This window comes from Symphalangus syndactylus, chromosome X, assembly GCF_028878055.3.
Source record: "Symphalangus syndactylus isolate Jambi chromosome X, NHGRI_mSymSyn1-v2.1_pri, whole genome shotgun sequence".
Classification (NCBI taxonomy): Eukaryota; Metazoa; Chordata; class Mammalia; order Primates; family Hylobatidae; genus Symphalangus; species Symphalangus syndactylus.
The window spans coordinates 5478650-5499121 of record NC_072447.2 but is presented as its reverse complement, the minus strand read 5'-3'; positions in this window follow the sequence as shown (position 1 = coordinate 5499121).

The following is a 20472-nucleotide window of genomic DNA, read 5'->3' as shown; positions in this document are numbered from 1 at the left end:
TGCTTCTCAATAACACAGGATGCCTGCTAAAATGTGCTGTCAGGGGGATTAGTAAGGAAATGTTGTATCAAAACTTCTGCAGATGTGGCCCTGAAATACACATTGTAATAAATCCTCCAGGCCTCTCAAGTTAGGAATAACTGGTTTATAAAATTGTACTTACTTAAAAATTATAGATAAACAGATTTCACCGTAACCCATTCTTTCTGTTCTGAATGAAATAAGGCTCTATATTCAGACTGAATTTTCAGTGAAAAACAACTTAAAATAGTGACAAATCATCTATAAGTTTAAATGAATATAACTAGGAGACCTGAAAACTCAGGTTTAGCAGTCATCTTCCAACAGTTTGAGAGCCCACAGGAGCCACAGAGCCCTCATGTCTCTCCAGAGAAGCAGGGTGATTCTTCCCCCTAAACACCATGCAATTCTTGAAGTGAGTGAAAGCATCCCTGCTCACACTGATACCCTCTCAAGTGAACTCAAAGTTAAGCCATCTCCAGCCAGACCAGATATCCTGGCCCATATCTCATTCATTAATATATGTTGAGAAGCCTTTGTTTCTTGGAAACTACATGAAGTGAATAGGCTGTGGACTCCACTGGACATAGTGGTCTATATTTAACCAATTCCCTTCACACATATGTATCAGATGCTCTCTTAGTTACGGAGCTGCAGTGGTGAATAAGAAAGCCACAGTCCTGTACTCCCAGGGTTTCAATTCTGAAGACGAAGACAGGCACAGAAACCCAACTGAGCAAAGAGAAGAGATTATTACAAAATGTGTTCACATGCAAAGTGAAGCAAGGGACTGAATATACAACAAGGGTTTTGGGGCGAACATTAGATACAATCTTAATTCAGATTATATAAGATTCATACATATAATTTTTATATATAGATATATTAATTTGGGCCGGGCGTGGTGGCTTATGCCTGTAATCCCAGCATTTTGGGAGGCCAAGGCGGATGGATCACTTCAGTCCAGGAGTTTCAGACCAGTCTGATCAACATGGCAAAACCCCATCTCTACTAAAAATAAAAAAGTTAGCCGGGTGTAGTGGTGTGCGCTTGTAGTCCCAGCTACTCAGGAGGCTGAGAAAGGAAAACTGCTTGAACCCAGGAGGCAGAGGTTTCAGTGAGCCAAGATTGTGCCACTGCACTCCAGCCTGGGTGACACAGCAAGACCCTGTCTCAAAAGAAAAAGAAAAAAAGAAATATTAATTTGGATTATACAGATTCTAACCACTTCTTTCAAGTGAGAATATTTAAGGTAAGACCTGAGAATAAAAAGAGTTAGCTTTTCATACACTACAGAAAGATTCGTCTTTTAGGAAAAACCCCCAGTGTTCATGGACCCTAATATATGAGCAAGATCTTGGCATGTAGAAGAAACCTGTGAATTGGATGAAATGAAAAACTGAAAAGTAGGAATCTGGATGAAGTACAGAAGGGAGAAAGACTAATGTGAGACGTGGCTGAAAGAGAAGGATATGTGAAACAGTACAGGTCTTCATTAGTAATGATGAGGAACATAAATCTTAGTCCAAGTACACCAGAAAAGTGGGAGAGTTGGAAACTGAAAGACATGTTAAGAGATCACTTTGGTTTCTCTGTAGCTAACAGGGTGTAGGAGATTAAGAATTAAAGTAGGTTGACTAAGGATGACCTAAGAAAATAAGCATAGGTAAGAAAATATGTGGCTCTGGCTAGGCTGGGGACATTGGAAATCAAAAGAGGTGGAGGAAATTACAGATGTATTTGGAACCAAAATATTTTTTAAATGAATGTTGAATTGGATATTGTCAGAATATTGAGGAAGGGCCAAAAATGACTTATAAGCGTCTAGCATGGCTGGCAGTGCCACTTACTGACATGTGGGAAACCAGGACATGTTACCTCTGAATTATTCGAGTGCTATTGTCATGTAAATCATCAACTCCCAGAATAAAGGTCTGGGCCAAACTCTAAGACTGGAAATTATGAGCTGTTTAGTAGTGTTTAGAGCTTAGAGAGAGTATGTGTGTGGAGAGAAAAGAAGAGCAATTAGGACAGAACCCTTAGAAACATCAATATTTAAAATTTGGGAAGAGAAACAGAAACAAATAAATTGTGGGAAAATGAAGCTCAGGGTAGTTGCAAGGGAATGCTAAAAATGAACTATGGCATTTGAGGAGGAAAACGTGGAAACTGAAAGCAAGAGAGTACGGATGGATCGTGAGGGAGCAGCAGCAGCTGTGTCCTAAGAAGAGTCTCAGTGAAAATGAAGGGTTGTAGGAATGAGGACATCTGGGCCAACGAGCTGGCAAGGAGTGATGTCCAGGAGGCAGAATATTTGCATCTAGATCCTGGTGGTATATACCCTTATAGAAAATGTTTCAGATTTGATGACAATAAAGTGGAGGAAAGAAAAAAAGTAATGGAAATAAAGATGTCAAAAAACGGGGAACCGAGGTTTGTACTGGTCCTTTCACGTGAAAGCTGAGCCACTAAAATGATGGCTGAACTTGCCTGAAGATGATATTGAGCAAAAGATCTACAGCCTTAAATAAATGGCAAGAGGCCAGGTGCAGTGGATCATGCCTGTAATCCCAGAACTTTGGGGGGCTGAGGCAGGCATATCACCTGAGGTCAGGAGTTCGAGACCAGCCTGGCCAACATGGCGAAACCCCGTCTCTACCAAAAATACAAAAATTAGCTGGGTGTGGTGGTATGCACCTGTAATCCCAGTTACTCAGGAACCTGAGGCAGGAGAATCACTTGAAACCGGGAGGAGGAGGTTGCAGTGAGCCGAGATCACACCATTACACTCCAGCATGGGTGACAGAGCAAGACTCCATCTCAAAAAAAAAAAAAAAATAAGACCAGAGTGCCCAGGAGGGAGGTCTGTTGATGATGGTAATACCAAAGGGGCATGGCCGATATTTCCAAGGGGTTTGAGTTTCAAAGGAACAGTCTAATTTGCAAGGAGCGGAGAAATTAACAGTCTAGAAGTTGTAACGGGAACCAAGAACAACCACCTCGGCTTCCAGCCATAGGTATGTGGAGGGTGAGAAAAAGACCTGTCTCAATTTATGAAAGCTAGAGGAAAAACTGCACTTTAGTATCAACCAACTTTTGTTTTAAGATAATTACAAACCAATATGGAACTTAGCAAGAGTCAATTTTGACAGTTTCCTGCAGCTTAGTAAATTCTGCACAAAATTAAGATTTAACACAAAAGTAGAGAAAAATTTTAATGGCATAGCACATTTCTTCACAATTCCTTAAACCAAATAATTCCCTGTTCTTCTAACTCTCACCTTACACTATCAACTAGGCTTCTTATTCAATGAACGGTTTAAGTCTACTAAGACACACACACACACACACACACGTCTTATCCAGCTGCAGATCTCATTTTTGAAGGTACACTGAAAGTACATAGATCATTCTATAATCATCAACTATGAAGATTGTGAGCAACTGGAACAAGTATTCTTGGAAAAGAAGTTTCCTGTGTATAAGAAAAAAAAGAGTCCAACTCTGGGAACTGACTTGGCTGAGTCATCATTATATGCCACTGGCAAGAAATCAAGAAGTAACTCAGGACTGATAAACTTTGTTAAAGGAAATGGAAACAGCCTATCTGTGAGGCTTAATTCTTGATAATCTGGCCAAGATATAGCATCTGGATAAGAGTTCACTGACTCAACTAAATTTTGTGAAGGTGAAGTACTTGTTAAAATGAAAGATCTATTTAGAGAGAAATAAGTAGACATAATGTCTGCACTATGGATAGGTGTATACCTGTTTTTTGCAAAAACAGTTTGTATCTTTGAAATGCTGGTTTGCCCTGGACAGAGCTAACTTAAATAGAGACCTGGCGCGGTGGTTCATGCCTGTAATCCCAGCACTTTGGGAGGCCGAGGAGGGTGGATCATGAGGTCAGGAGATCGAGACCATCCTGGCTAACACGGTGAAACCCCGTCTGTACTAAAAATGCAAAAAATTAGCCGGGCATGGTGGCGGGCACCTGTAGTCCCAGCTACTCTGGAGGCTGAGGCAGGAGAATGGTGTGAACCCGGGAGGCGGAGCTTGCAGTGAGCCGAGATCGCGCCACTGCACTCCAGCTGGGTGACAGAGAGAAACTCCGTCCCCAAAATATATATATAAAGTTTTTTTATATATATATGTATATATACCCAAAGGATTATAAGTCATGCTGCTATAAAGACACATGCACACGTATGTTTATTGTGGCACTATTCACAATAGCAAAGACTTGGAACCAACCCAAACGTCCAACGATGATAGACTGGATTAAGAAAATGTGGCTGGATACATATGTAACAAACCTGCACATTGTGCATATGTACCCTAAAACCTAAAGTATAATAAAAAAAAAAGAAAATGTGGCACATATACACCATGGAATACTATGCAGCCATAAAAAAGGATGAGTTCATGTCCTTTGTAGACACATGGATGAAGCTGGAAACCATAATTCTCAGCAAACTATCACAAGGACAAAAAAAACCAAACGCTGCATGTTCTCACTCATAGGTGTGAATTGAACAATGAGAACACATGGACCCAGGAAGGGGAACATCACACTCCGGGGCCTGTCATGGGGTGGGGTGAGGGGGAGGGACAGCATTTGGAGATATACCTAATGTAAATGATGAGTTACTGGGTGCAGCACACCAACATGGCACATGTATACATATGTAACAAACCTGCACGTTGTGCACATGTGTCCTAGAACTTAAAGTATATATATATATATATATATATATATATATATATATATATATAAAGAGAAAACCATTAAAGAAAGGCTATAATACACAGGAACACACAGACATACATACACCTGTGTGTCTATATCTTCAGTTATCACACTTTTTCTATACAGACTCCACACGAGACAAACATGTTACATTTTATGAGAAACTATAAGTGGAAAGAGGAGAATTTGTGAAATCAATATAGAATGTTCCTTGTTTAGCATAATTCTAACTGTTTCTCATTAGAGGTCTGAGTATCAATCTGTATTATATGTGGCCATGCTGGCATTTGGGAAATTCCACAAGAAACTTTTTAAATATGAATTTGGAAAAGGGAAAAGGATTTTTAAAGTGTCTTTTTTTGTTCTGCATTCTATGTGGAACATCTATTTTGTGCTAACTGCTCGTGTTAGCTTGTGATTGCCTGTGACTATGTGGAAGATATACTTTACGTGACTATGTGAGCAATAGTCTTAAAGTTAAGAAATCTAAAATTTGGTTGGTTTAGTTGCTAATTAGGTAAATTACCTTGTAATGGTTACTTAACCTCTCAAAGATTAATTATCTTCAGTGGTACATTGAAGGTTCCATTCATATTGATTTTAGTAGACTTATCCTACTAAAAAGTAAATTTAACAGAAATTATTCTAGACCTCATTATTTCAGGAGACCCCACCCCAGCTTTTATTCCTAACTTCAAGAAATGCAGAGAAATTTAAAAATTCGATGTTCTCCCAATTCAACAGAATATAACTGAACTAAATCGATTTATGTATAATTCATTATTTCAACCTTTAACGCTATATCCGAGCGGTTTGTTTTCACCATAAAGTTATAGCTGTTTAGGCCAATAATTAAAGAGGACCTTGATAGAGAATGACAAGAGAGGATGATCACCCTATTGTCTATCTTCCAGCTGTTTTCAATGCCCTGAAGTTTTATTCACACCCAAATATTAGAATCTTATCTGAGAGAGCGTACTCAAATGATGAATCATGCTAATTTCTCAAGAAAAGTGTTACAGAATAATAAATGCCTTTCTGGTCAAAGCACTGATGCTCTGGAAATAATCTTTATCCAAATGAGGTACAGGAATTGTTAGGACTATTAAAAGTTTGTATATGATATCTGCCAGGTTCGACTGAGCTTCACTTAAAATCTACCATATTAGGGCCAAGTGTAATGACTCAAATTAGTGAACTTAAAAATTGTTTTAAAATGTTTCCTGGAGACATTTCAAATATTGCTCTCTGATTTATCACTGTTACTTTTGCTGAATTCAATTTGATGCCAAGATTTATTCAGATTAATCAAATGCCATAAACTCTGATACCTAATGTTCCTTAACACCTTAAGAACTTTTAAACAGATCAAATGTTGAAGATACGCTTTTAGTGAAACTGTACCTAAGCACATGAATTCTATTGAATATAGCTTTTTAGAAGACTAACAAAGAAAGAAGACTTAGGAAATTCGGAAACATTTTTTAAACCTTCTAGAGGGAATTAAACTACTGAAAAATAATTTCAATTGGTGAATCTAATGGCATTAATCAGAAGATAAGAAAAAAGTAACCATAAAACTTTATGGGGGTAATATTTGCTATGAGGATCAGGAAAAACAACTAATGGATATTAGGCTTAATATCTGGGTGATGAAATAAACTGTACAACCAATCCCATGGCATAAGCTTACCTCTGTAACAAACCTACACTTGTACCCCTGAACTTAAAAGTTAAAATTTAAATAAATAACGTTGTGCTATTAATTTCAACCAGAGCCTTTCCAAGGTGCAGGGAACTTTTGAGAATTTTATTTCTTGCAAAAGGAAACTTGATTCCTTGCTTAGGGCCTTCCTAGGAAAACCTCTATTCTTTGGAGAAGCATCATACTCCTACAAGATTTAAGGACCATCATATTTGTCAGACTTTTTTTCTGTTTTACTGTGAGCAGTTTACAGAACATAAAGAAAAATCAAATCCGAAGGTGCACTACACGTGTTTTATCAAAAGGAACATTTTTGTGTACTTTTAAGAAAATACGACAAATTGAGTTTTCTGACCTATTACCAAGTTAGACATCTTGAGTGAATTGAATCTGTTGTAATCCTGTTTGGTTTTCATCCCATGGCTCTGGAAAACTGACATTTATCTCCAATTTTTCAACTCTGCTTCTTTCCAGTACCTCATCTATACGACTATTATAGTACTTTTCATCTGCTTCTACCACTACACTATGGCTGCATTACTTTTAACACAGTGTCCCACATGTTACCCATTTCTACCTTATATAAAGAGTAGAAATTGAATTGTAATTGAGTATCCAGTTGCCTCATATTCAGGTCTTCAACTGAAATAACTCCAGCTATCTCAAAACTTCAACCCTCTCTGGAAGTATTGGACCAAATTATCCCAGATTATAGCACTCTCAGGCTAAAATTACTAATGCTTCTATAGTTTCAGAGACTGTATCAGGTTATTCAACACAACATTCCATGCACCATTCCAGCCTCATATAATCAGAGGACACTTAGACGACTTTAATAGCCTTCAAAAGACACCCTCCTCTTTTACTTATATATATATTTATTTATCTATTTATTTAATGGAGACAAGGTCTCACTCTGTCACCCAGACTGGAGCGCAGTGGCATAATCACGGTCCACCGCAGCCTGCACCTGCCGGGCTCCGATCCTTCCACCGCAGCCTCCTGAGTGGCTGGGACCACAGGCGCCGCCACCACGTCTGCCTGGTTTTTGTATTTTTGTGGAGATGGGGTTTCACATGTTGCCCAGGCTGATCTGAGACTCCTGGGCTCAAGAGATCCACCTGCCCCGGCCTCCCAAAGTGCTGGGATTACATGAACGAGCCATTGTGCCCAGCCGGTCCCGCCCGGTTTTTAACCTTCGTACTGTTTATATAATCATCCTTCACAAAATAGAACACTTCATTACTCGATGGTTCTCATTATTCTAATATGAAGAACTATATTAAGAAAATAAATTCCTGGCCGGGCGCGGTGGCTCACACTTGTAATCCCAGCACTTTGGGAGGCCGAGGCGGGCGGATCACGAGGTCAGGAGATCGAGACCACGGTGAAACCCCGTCTCTACTAAAAATACAGAAAATTAGCCGGCGTGGTGGCGGCGCCTGTAGTCCCAGCTACTCGGGAGGCTGAGGCAGGAGAATGGCGGGAACCCGGGAGGCAGAGCATGCAGTGAGCCGAGATCGCGCCACTGCACTCCAGCCTGGGCGACAGAGCCAGACTCCAGCTCAGACAAAAAATTAAATCAATAAATTTCCAATATTTCCTAGCATATCCAATTTAATTCTATACATCACATAAAAATAAAAGCCGTCTTACTGTGTTAGTTTCTTACTGCTGTTACAGTAAATTAACATAAACTCAGAGGCTTAAAACAACACATTTTTTTCTTTATACTTCTGGGGGTCAGAAGTCCAAAATGGGTCTTAGTGTGCTAAAATCAAGGTATCATCAAGTGTATATTTTGTCTAGAGATTCCAGGAGAGAATTCACCAGGTTTGAGGGGTCACATGTATCCCTGAGCTCTTGGCCTCTGCACATCTTGGACACAGCACATCACTTCAGCCTCGGCTCCAGTTTACCCAAGCTCTTCTGCTCACTCTGGTCTCTCCGCCTTCCTGTCTGAAGGTTCTTTGTGACTACAGTGGGCCCACCTAGATAATTCAGGATAATCGCTCCAGTTTAAAGTGAGGTGATTAGCAATCTTAATTCCACCTCTAACCATAATGCTTCCATGCTGCCTAACAACACATTCAAAAGGTCATCCTGCTAAGGGTCATTATTCTACCTACACACTAAGTGACTGAGAAAAAGTAAAGTTATCTATCATGCCTTACCTATGGCGAGGAAATAATAACTTATAATGATTTATCTACGAAAACCTGTTTTTAAAAGCTTTGGTCCTAGTCTATTGATTAAAGTTTTGGTATATTCCAGATAAATTTCATGTCCTTGATGCTAACACATTGTGCACAGTAGATGGCCTTTTTAAAATAGTACTGCATAAAGGAATATTTAAGGTTGTCTGGACAATAGAAAAGGAACTTTAGTTGCTATGCCACAAAAGGCCGGATTTCTGCACATTACACCTCCTACCAGTGCACACATGTGCCAAACTCCTTCCTGAAAGCCTGGTTTATGTTTCCTATGTGCTTAGCAATAGTTTTACTCTCACGACTGTTTATATTAAGTCCTATTTTTTAAAGCATATCCTCATTTGTTTGTTTTCCTGAGCCTCTGAACTGGATTTCATCTGGTATGTATTGCACAGGTTTGCACACTTGATTGTACGCTACCTAAAAGCATCCTCTTGTGTTCTGGACACGGTTATTTTTCTCCATGGTAAGGTGATAAGTGACTTCTCTGAGGACTTGCCACCTTAGAATGCAGTGGTGACATCACCTGCTCAGGCTCTGTCTGCAATGTGGAATTTAGTATTTTCCAACTTCTGGTCTAACTTGAACTTCATAATTAAGCAGAGCCGCCTTTTGAGGGAACAGTAGGGTGTCTGCCCCTAAACGTCTGTGTAAATGCAGAGACACATTTGGGAACATAACTGACTTTTACGTACAGAAGCCAGATGCATTTCATGACCATGCATGCTTAGGGAAGCAAGTTCATCTCATCTATCACAATAAGCATCTGTGCCACTAAATTCCACTGCAGGATACTTTTCACACTTAGACAACAAAACATTTAAGGAAATAAAAGCTCTTTCCAATAAAAATGTGCATCAAATACTGTGTGTATGTTTAAAAAAAAACCTTCCTCTATAAGATAAGGCCACAGGAACTACTAAAAAAGCATTCTTGAAATACATTTTCTGATAGGAATCTAGGCCCTTGCCTTATATAAGATTTAAGGAAAGTGATGTGTGTGTCTTTATACTTGAAAGGCTGTTTTCAACAGCAAAGGGTATGCTTTGAGGTATCAATATAGTTTTGAGAATGCAAAAGTTTAAAAGAAATGGAATGCATATTCTCCAGGTATGAATATGCAATTGTCATTATTTTCCTACCATCTACTAGATTAGAAACAGAAGAAAAATTATGGAAGTGTCTGTTTTCCCTCAATAGGAGTACCTATTTATTAAAGTTAATTAATTACTATTCTTTAAACATTTTCAAAATAGACTCATAAGTGACAACTTTCAGAGAAAACAAGGGTTTTTGGATGTAAATATTTACTTATAACATGGATAAAATAATTTTGTTAAATATTAACTCCATATTCATAATGTTCTCTATTGTTTTTGCATTTTGTTTAACAATAGAGAATCTAAGACATTTAGTGTTCATGAGTTTCATACAGTTTCCTGTCAATGTACTTTGTCTTTTTTTTATTGGACTACTAATCATTTATTTATGATTTGTTGGAACTACTCATATTTTAAATATGTCAAGTGAACTGCAAGCACTTGTTGCTGATTTGATATTTGCTTTTTACACATATTCATTGTATCCTCTGAAAAAGAAAAGTTTTATATTTTAACAAATTCCAATCCATAAATTTTTTTTTAAATTTTCTGTTATTGGTTAGGGCTATGTTTGGATATTTAATTTTAACCGTAATGTTGCAAGTGATATTTGTCTATGGTATTTTTTCTTTATATTTTGGAAAAGTGTATTTGACATCCACTATGGAATTAATATTTATTAATGACATATTATACCTTTGTGCAACTATAAAATACATATAGCCAATTATCTGAACACCATTTTATGAACTGTTTATCACTTATCCACTGATTTGAAACACTATCTTTATCATATATTGGATTTTAGGTTTATCGAGATTATGTAACATGAAATTATTTAATTATGAAATTATGTGAATTCAAGCATGACAGTCAGCTCTTCTTCCCCACCACTACCCTGTAAAAGGATGGATGGAATAATTGCTTCCCTATGGCTTAAGTGTATGAGAGGTATACAACATGGTCTTGATGAAGTGGGAACTACACAGAAACTGTTTTTGGTCCTGAAATGTACTCCAGCTTTACCAATTTGTTCTACACATATACCATTGAGGGTAGAAGCTGAATTTTGCTAATGATTATATTTACACTACTTAACATTGTGCCAGATACTGAGTAGATGCTTAGAAACATGTTTAATGACTTGTTTTATTGATAGAGACCTAATTATCTGCTGTAGTGGTGCTATCTCATTCAGAATCATTTTGACCAGCCTTTCTCCATCATGAATAAAACACTTATTTACACACTTGTGTACATGCACATGTGCATAGAAACACACACACCCTTTGCAGAGACAAACTGCATCGAAAGCATGTACAAACATTATAGTATTTTTGTTGATTCTGACCTGATTCTGATTCTATTGTATACATTTTCATTCTGATCACAATAACAATAAAAATAGAAAACTATAAGTTGTGAAGCTGGAAGATGCAGAACATGAAAGATCGAATTACCAATTTTTTTTTCTATTTTCTTTAGTTGGCTGCTGATAAAATCAGAAAAGAAATGGACACAAAAATGAAAGTATGCAATGTGTGTGCGTGTGTGTGTGTGTGTATCACATGCACTCGTTTCCATGATGTACATATGGAATTTCATAACCAGCCAAACTAAGCTTCATAAGTGAATGAGAAATAAAATCCTTTACAGACAAGCAGATGCTGACAGATTTAGTCACCATCAGACCTGCCTTCCAAGAGCTCCTAAAGGAAGCACTAAACATGGAAAGGAAAAACCAGTACCAGCCTCTGCAAAAACACACCAAAATATATAAACCAATGAAACTAGGAAGAAACTGCTTCAACTAATGTGCAGAATAACCAGCTAACATCATGATGACAGGACCAAATTCACACATAACAATATTAACGGTAAATATAAATGAGCTAAATGCCCCAATTAAAAGACATACACTGGCAAATTGGATAAAGAGTCAATACCCACAGGTGTGCTGTATTCAGGAGACACATCTCACTTGCAAGGTCACACATAGGCTCAAAATAAAGGGATGGAGGAATATTTACCAAGCAAATGGAAAGAAAGAAAAAAAAAGCAGGAGTTGCAATCCTAGTCTCTAATAAAACAGACTTTAAACCAACAAGGATAAAAAAGGACAAAGAAGGGCATTACATAGTAGTAAAGGGATCAATGCAACAAGAAGAGCTAAGTATCCTAAATATATATATATGCCAAATACAGGAGCACCAGGATTCATAAAACGAGTTCCTAGAGACCTACAAGGAGACTTAGACTCCCACACAATAATAGTGGGAAACTTTAACAACCCACTATCAATATTAGACAGATCAACAAGAAAGGAAATTAACAAGGATATTCAGACTTGAACTCAGCTCTGGTCCAAGTGGACCTAATAGATACCTACAGAACTCTCCACCCCAAATCAACAGAATATACATTCTTCTCAGCACCACATAGCACTTATTCTAAAATCAACCACATAATTGGAAGTAAAACACTCCTCAGCAAATGCAAAAGAATGAAAATCATAACAAACAATCTCTCACACCACAGTGTAATCAAATTAGAACTCAGAATTAAGAAGCTCACTCAAAACTGCACAACTACATGGAAACTGAACAACCTGCTTATGAATGACTACTGGGTAAATAGCAAAATTAAGGCAGAAATAAATAAGTTCTTTGAAACCAATGAGAACAAAGACACAACATATCAGAATTTCTGGGATACAGTTAAAACAGTGTTTAGAGGGAAATTTACAGCATTAAATGTCCACATTAGAAAGTGGGAAAGATCTAAAATAGACACCCTAACATCACAATCAAAAGAAGCAATGGAAAACACATTAAAAACCTAGTATAAAACAAGAAATAACTAAGATCACAGCAGAACCGAATGGGAGAGAAACACAAAAAAACCTTCAAAAAAAAATCAATGAATCTAAGAGTGGGTTTTTTGAAAAGATTAACAAAATAGATAGACCGGTAGCCAGACTAACAAGGAAGAAAAGAGAGAAAGATCAAATAGACACATTAAAAAACGATAAAGGGGATATCACCACTGATCCCACAGAAATGCAAACTATTATTAGAGAATACTGTAAACACCTCTACACAAATAAACTAGAAAATCTAGAAGAAATGGATAAAGTCCTGGACACATACACCCTCCCAAGACTAAAGCAGGAAGAAGTCAAATCCCTGAATAGACCAATAACAAGTTCTGAAATTGACTCAGTAATTACTAGCCTACCAACCAAAAAAAGCCCAGGACCAGATGTCTTCACAGCCGAGTTCTACCAGAGGTACAAAGAGGAGCTGGTACCATTCCTTCTGAAACTATTCTGAACAATAGAAAAAGAAAGACTCCTCCCTAAATCATTTTATGAGGCCAGCATCACTCTGATTCCAAAACCTGGCGGAGACCCAATAGAAAAAGAAAATTTCAGGCCAATATCACTGATGAACATCGATGCGAAAATCCTGAATAAAATACTGGCAAGAGAATCCAGCAGCACATCAAAAACTTATCCACCACGATCAAGTTGGCTTCATGCCTGGCATGAAAGGCTGGTTCAACATATGCAAATCAATAAACATAATCCATCACATAAACAGAACCAATGACAAAAACCACATGATTATCTCAATAGATGCAGAAAAGGCCTTCAATAAAATTCAACACCCCTCATACTAAAAACTCTCAATAAACTAGGTATTGATGGAACATATCTCACAAAAATAAGAGCTATTTATGACAAATGCATAGCTAATATCATGCTAAATGGCCGAAAGCTGGAAGCATTACCTTTGAAAACTGGCCCAAGAGTAGGATGCCCTCTCTCCCCACTCTTATCAACATAGTATTGGAAGTTCTGGCCAGGGCAATCGAGTAAGAGAAAGAAATAAAAGCATGCAAATAGGAAGAGAGGAAATCAAATTGTCTCTGTCTGCAGATGACATGATTGTATATTTACAAAACGCCACCACCTCAGCCCAAAAATTCCTTAACCTGATAAGCAACTTTGGCAAAGTCTCAGGATATAAAATTAATGTGCAAAAATCACAATCATTCTTATATACCAATAACAGACAAGCAGAGAGCCAAATCATTAGTAAACTCCCATTCACAATTGCTATAAAGAAAACAAAATACCTAGGAATACAACCTACAAGGGATGTGAAGGACCTCTTCAAAGAAAACTACAAACCAGAGCTCAAGGAAATGACAGGACACAAACATATAGAGAAACACTCCATCCTCATGGATAGGAAGACTCAATATCATGAAAATGGCCATATTGCCCAAAGTAATTTATAGATTCAATGCTATTCCCATCAAGCTACCATTGACTTTCTTCACAGAACTAGAAAAAAACTATGTTAAATTTCATATGGAAGCAAAAAAGAGCCTGTGGAGCCAAGGCTAACCTAAGCAAAAAGAACAAAGCTGGAGGCATGACGCTGCCTGACTTCAAACTATATTACAAAGCTAAAGTAACCAAAACAGCATGGTGCTAATACCAAAACAGATATATAGACCAATGAAACAGAATAGAGGCCTCAGAAATAACACCACACATCTACAACAATCTGATCTTCAACAAACCTGACAAAAGCAAGCAATGGGGAAAGGATTCCCTATGTAATTAATGGCGCTGGGAAAACTGGGTAGCCATATGCAGAAAAGAGAAACTAGACCCCTTCATTATACCTTATAAAAGAATTAACTCAAGGTGGATTAAAAACATAAATGTAAAACCTAAAACTATAAAAACCCTAGAAGAAAACCTAGGCAATATGATTCAGGACATAGGTGTGGGCAAAGACTTCATGACTAAATCACCAACAGCACTTGAAACAACAGCCAAAATTGACAGATGGAATCTAATCAAACTAAAGAGCTTCTGCTCAGTAAAATAAACTATCACAAGAGTGAACAGGCAACCTACAAAATATGAGAAAATTTTTGCAATCTATCCATCTGACAAAGGTCTAATATCCAGAATCTAGAAGGAACTTAAACAAATTTACAAGAAAAAAAAAACAAACAACCCCATCAAAAAGTGGGCAAAGGATATGAACAGACACTCCTCAAAAGAAGATATGTGTATGGCCAATAAACATATGAAAAAAGCTCATTATCACTGTTCATTAGAGAAATGCAAATCAAAACCACAATGACATACCATCTCACACCAGTTAGAATGGTGATCATTAAAAATTCTGGAAACAGCAGATGCTGGAGAAGATGCAGAGAAATAGGAACACTTTTACACTGTTGGTGGGCTTGTAAAATAGTTCAACCATTGTGGAATACAATGTGGTATTCCTCAAGGATATAAAACCAGAAATACCATTTGACCCAGCAATCCCATTACTGGGTATATACCAAAGGATTATACATCATTCTACTCTAAAGACACATGTACATATATGTTTATCATGGGACTATTTACAATAGCAAAGACTTGGAACCAACATAATGCCCATCAATGATAGACTGGATGAAGAAAATGTGGCACATATTCACCATGGAATACTACACAGCCATAAAAAAGGATGAGTTCACGTCCTTTGCGGGGATATGGATGAAGCTGGAAACCATCATCCTCAGCAAACTAACACAGGAACAGAAAACCAAACACTGCATGTTCTCACTCATAAGTGGGTGCTGAACAATGAGAACATGTTGACACAGGGAGAGGAACATCACACACTGGGGTCTGTAGGTGGGTGTGGGGAAAGGGGAGGGAGAGCATTAGGACAAATAGCTAATGCATGTGGAGCTTAAAACCTAGATGACGGGTTGATGGGTGCAGCAAATTACCATGGCACAAGTATACCTATGTAACAAACCTGCATGTTCAGCACATGTATCCCAGAACTTAAAGTAAAATTTTAAAAAATGAAAGTATGCAATATGTGTATGTGTGTGTATACATACATATAAAACAAGCACTCATTTTCATTTTGTACATATATGCACATTATGAGTGTGAATATATGTTAAATAATATCCTATCAGTTTTGTATTTGTAACACATATATGTACATGCATATACAACAAATAGAGGTGTTTTGCATAATAATTTCATTTATATTCATTTCATCAGCTAAGAACTAAAAAGAATTTAAATCAAAATCAATTATTCATTTACAGGTGTTTTTAACCATCATCTCCCCCTTTATCTTCAGTTTTATGCCTCCTTGTATTGCCATTTTGTGACTTTTTTGCCATAAATTATACATATTTGGAACAGTCACTTTAAGAAATTCAATCTTTGGATAAGATCTCTAAGATTGATTTAGTATGAATACGTGTGTGGGCACACACTTGACAAAGAAAGGTCAGTTATAAATATATGTGTACACTTATCAAAATAATTCACATAAAATCTCTGAATAAAATTATCTGTATGCTTTTTCTGTCAATAAAAGCAATCTAGTATAATTCTTGGTAGTAAACCTGTTTGTTTTCATTCTGTTGCCTACCATGTGAGCTGCCATGTTGGTATAAAACATCGATCATTTGATATTTTACTACAGCAAATAATAGTGATCCCCACGAAATAATAAATAAATCAGTGAGTTTCACGGAAATAAGTTTTTGGATGGATCAGATAATTTGAAGTTGTTAGTTTATTCTCCAGCAAGGTGAAAGAAAAAAGCTGTTAGTTTGTTCTCTATCAGGTGATCGAAGATGAAAACTAAAGTTCTCAAGGCCAGTGCATAATAATGGTGCCGTATTCTGTGCATCAATCACCATTACCAAATACCTATATTGCCAAATATTTCATGTACCGCTTTAGTGGTGATTAATCAATGTGCCATGGCACTGAAACTGAAACGAGACTTTGTAGTACAAGTGATATTCAAAGGGTTTTGAAAATTTATCAGCTCTATAGATATAGATGAAAATTTATCATCATCTATCTAGAAATCCTGTTTTTATAAATGTTACCTAGCCAAATATTGGTTTTATTTACTTAATATTTAGAAAACATGAGTTTAGTAAAAATTGTTCAGATTTTCTTAATGTAGTGTGTGAAATTACTATGTAATTATACAAGAAATATGCTACACAGCTGAATACACAAAGAGGTCAGCAGAGGGAGCAAAAGGTGCCTTTCCCCTATAATCCACAGCAACATCACCCGCTCTTCTCTCTACATCATCGATGTATGTTATCTAAAGTCCTGTGCAAATGCCACCTCAACACAAGTCCTCTAGCCTTGCCTTCTTATCAGAAGCAGCTCGAAAGCCCCGATAATTCTAGAACCACTGAAAAATACACACTTGTTGCAAGGATTGAAAAGCCTCATATTGCAAATTCAGAATTCACAGTACTGAAAAAATTCATAATTTTTTAAAGTTACAATACTGTGAACTATACAAAATGAATTATGCTGGGATCCGATGACTCTCTTCATTCCAGCCTATCTTATATTTTCTCATTCATTTCTCCACATAGTCACAACAACAGACTCACTATTACATTTCATTAATGGCTATTTTATAATAAATGATCTCAATAGCATTTCTGAAACCTCTGCTGTTCTGGTTTTACAGAACTCTTGAATTTTTGAATGAGTTAGTTTTTGATTGAAAAAGACCTGACTCTTATGCTTAGAAAAGCCATCATTTCTTTCTGTAAGCTTTCCGTCTTCTATAAGCTTTACATGTTCCATAAGCAAACATTCGCTGGTTTTGTGATCAAACTAGAGAGGCAAATTCAGTTAATAATAACAACGTCATTTATCATCCTCAAATCTAGTGTTATGGATAATACGATCTCCACAAGGAGACGGTTGCACGAGCGACAAGAGAAAGACAATCAACAGTCTTTTACTCATACCAAGATATGTCCACACACACTTGTTTCAACAGTCAAAGTAACGCCATATGTCCCCAGTGATGTGGGTGGGCAAAAGGAACAGTTGGTCTGCTAATGAGGGCCATATGTACACGCAGCCTATCGTACCATCCTTCTTACTTATGGTTGCTGAAAACTCAGTGGAAGAGCTTGCTCTGAGGAATGGCATGGCTGGAGGAGGAGAGGCTTCCTTAAGAGCAGGAAAGGACCATTTGTTGTACAACTACTGTATCTCTGAAACTGGGAGCTAAAGATATGCATGTACGTTACTCATTCTTATTAAGAGTTACTTACGCATCCGTAGAGTTCTTTACTCCAGTTTCACCTTCTTTCACTAAATTCTTTTGCATTTATGTGCAAAGGGATTTTGGGCCCTTTTCAAAAATTACTTTTCCTAATCAATCTTGTTAATTTGATGTTCATTTACATCGGCTTCTCTTTATTTTTAGCTTGATTTCCAGAAAAATTATACTTTCTTTGACATTGTTAAATGTTACAATATTAAAAGAAATGAAAAAGACTTAAAAACTTAGAATATTTGAATGAGGGTTTCTGGAAGGCAGAGAGAACAATAAGGCAAAAGTACTTACTGCACTACTGTTCCAAAGTAAAAGAAAAACAAAGATTTTAAAAATGATTATAGCAGCTTTGTATCTCAACCAGGGTTTCCTTTGAAATTTCTACAACTGCAAACACTATTCAGCAATTTGCACTGATTATAAAATTTATTGTTTTAAGGTCAATTGTGATACTATGATCAGATAATATAATTTACTTTACTCTTAATGGCTTCATTTTGACAACTGAGGGAGCTTTCAGGAAGGACAACGCTTCCTGCACAACAACCAGTAAAGCAGGTCACATCCATTTTCAATCTAATTTTAAGAAAAATGAAGGACAAACTACTTGTGAGGCAGCAAGAATTCATTTGCATTAAATTAATTTGAACAGGGCATTTCAAGTTCTCTCTGGCAACAATGGAATAAAGGGGAAAATGAATCTATCTTATGCAATGATCCTCTTCTAGGTTACAGAAAGATTTGAAAGGCTGACATGACCATTGCTAAATTTCTTCTAGAAGTCTATGATTAGTGTCATAGATATAACTCATGAGATAAAATATTCACAAAGAATGTCTGTGAACTGCATCAATTGTGATGGACCTACTGTCTAACATCCCTTTGAAAAGTTATATTCTGCAAAGGTTAAAAAACACCAACCTTTCGATGCTTTCTTATATGGATGAGCTTTTGTCAACAAGAACTAAGCTTCACAATTAAGCACTATGGAAGATAATGTTCTAGGTTAATTTAAACCTAACTAATCCAGGACTTGGCCTTGATAAATAATGGGTTTAATTAATATTTTTGACCCTAGCAATGCAAATACTTTTACTTATATTTTACTAAAGCTAGTTTTGACAAATCTAAGGGTATTTAATTTATCAGTATCTGTTGTCAGATGAAAACTTCCCCATCAATACCTTCTAATGGTTCAAAAATAAACTGTTACCCCCACAGATACATTGTTTTTCCATGCGTAAGCAAGTACATTAATTTCAGGGTCTCAAGGCATAAAAGTGATATTACCACTTGTGATAGGCTGCATAATAGTCCCAAAAGATGTTCTTCACCTAATCTCCCGGCCCTGGGAATGTGCTGCCTTACACAGCCAAAGGACTTGTAGATACGATTCATTTAAGGATCTGGAGACAAGGTGATTATCCCAGATCATCCACGTGAGTCCAAAGTAATCACAGGAGTCCTTAGATGAAGTGGAGAGAAGGACTCAAAGTTAAAGGAGGAGACAGCGCGGAGACAGAAACAGAAATAAAAGCAACGCACCTTGAAAATGGAGGAATGGGGAAAAGACAATGAAGACAGGTGCCACCAGAAGCAGAAAATGCAAGAGAATGGATTCTCCCCTCAGCACCTCCAGAAGGAACCCACACTGCAGACACATTGACTTAGCCATATTAAAGTGATTTTGGACTTCTGACCTTTGAAACTGCAAGACAATAAATATGTGTTAAGTTATGTAAATGTGTCGTAATTTGTTATAGCAGCAGTAATACAACTAATACACCACTACAATAAGCAAAGGAAATAAAGTGCAATAGTGACAAACTTAAGGGTTTCCAGGAAAGAGAAACGAAGTGGTAAACTCAATCACAGGATTATATTAGTAACTGTAGTATATGTTACTTGCTTACCCTTTCAATCACATTATTGCTGTAATTATCATTATCATCCAATCAATATGATTACACCAGTATGTATAACTTAGACATGAAAATTTTTTTCTATTTCACTCTTCCCATAATTCCATGCAGCTACCCCTAAGCAACTATGTATCTGATGAAGCTAATATTTTCAGGGAAAATCTTCCATGTTACGCAGAAAATTTACATCTAAAATTAAATTCTTTTAAGCCAGTCTGGGGACAATACCTAGAAAATTCAAACATTACTTCTCAAGAATACCACTAGCAGTGAGTTTGTGACGCTATCTTCCACCAACTGAATCAAAATTAATTTTAAATATTTTCAAAGCAATATTTTAAAAAATCGTGTACACATTTTTTCCTCTTGGTAAAAATAAACCACTTCTCAACCATCCATTATATTTATGTTAGTTAAATGAAGTCCATACATGAATTATCATACCACAAATAGAAAACTATTTAAATAGAAAAATCTCACTTGGTGCTGACAGAATGACAGCATAAAACTGTTAAGCATGAGGAGAAAGTTGTTTGCAGTGTAAATATTTCCCTTTTCCTATCAAAGTGTGTCCTGTGATCTAGCGCTCTTCTCTCCACATG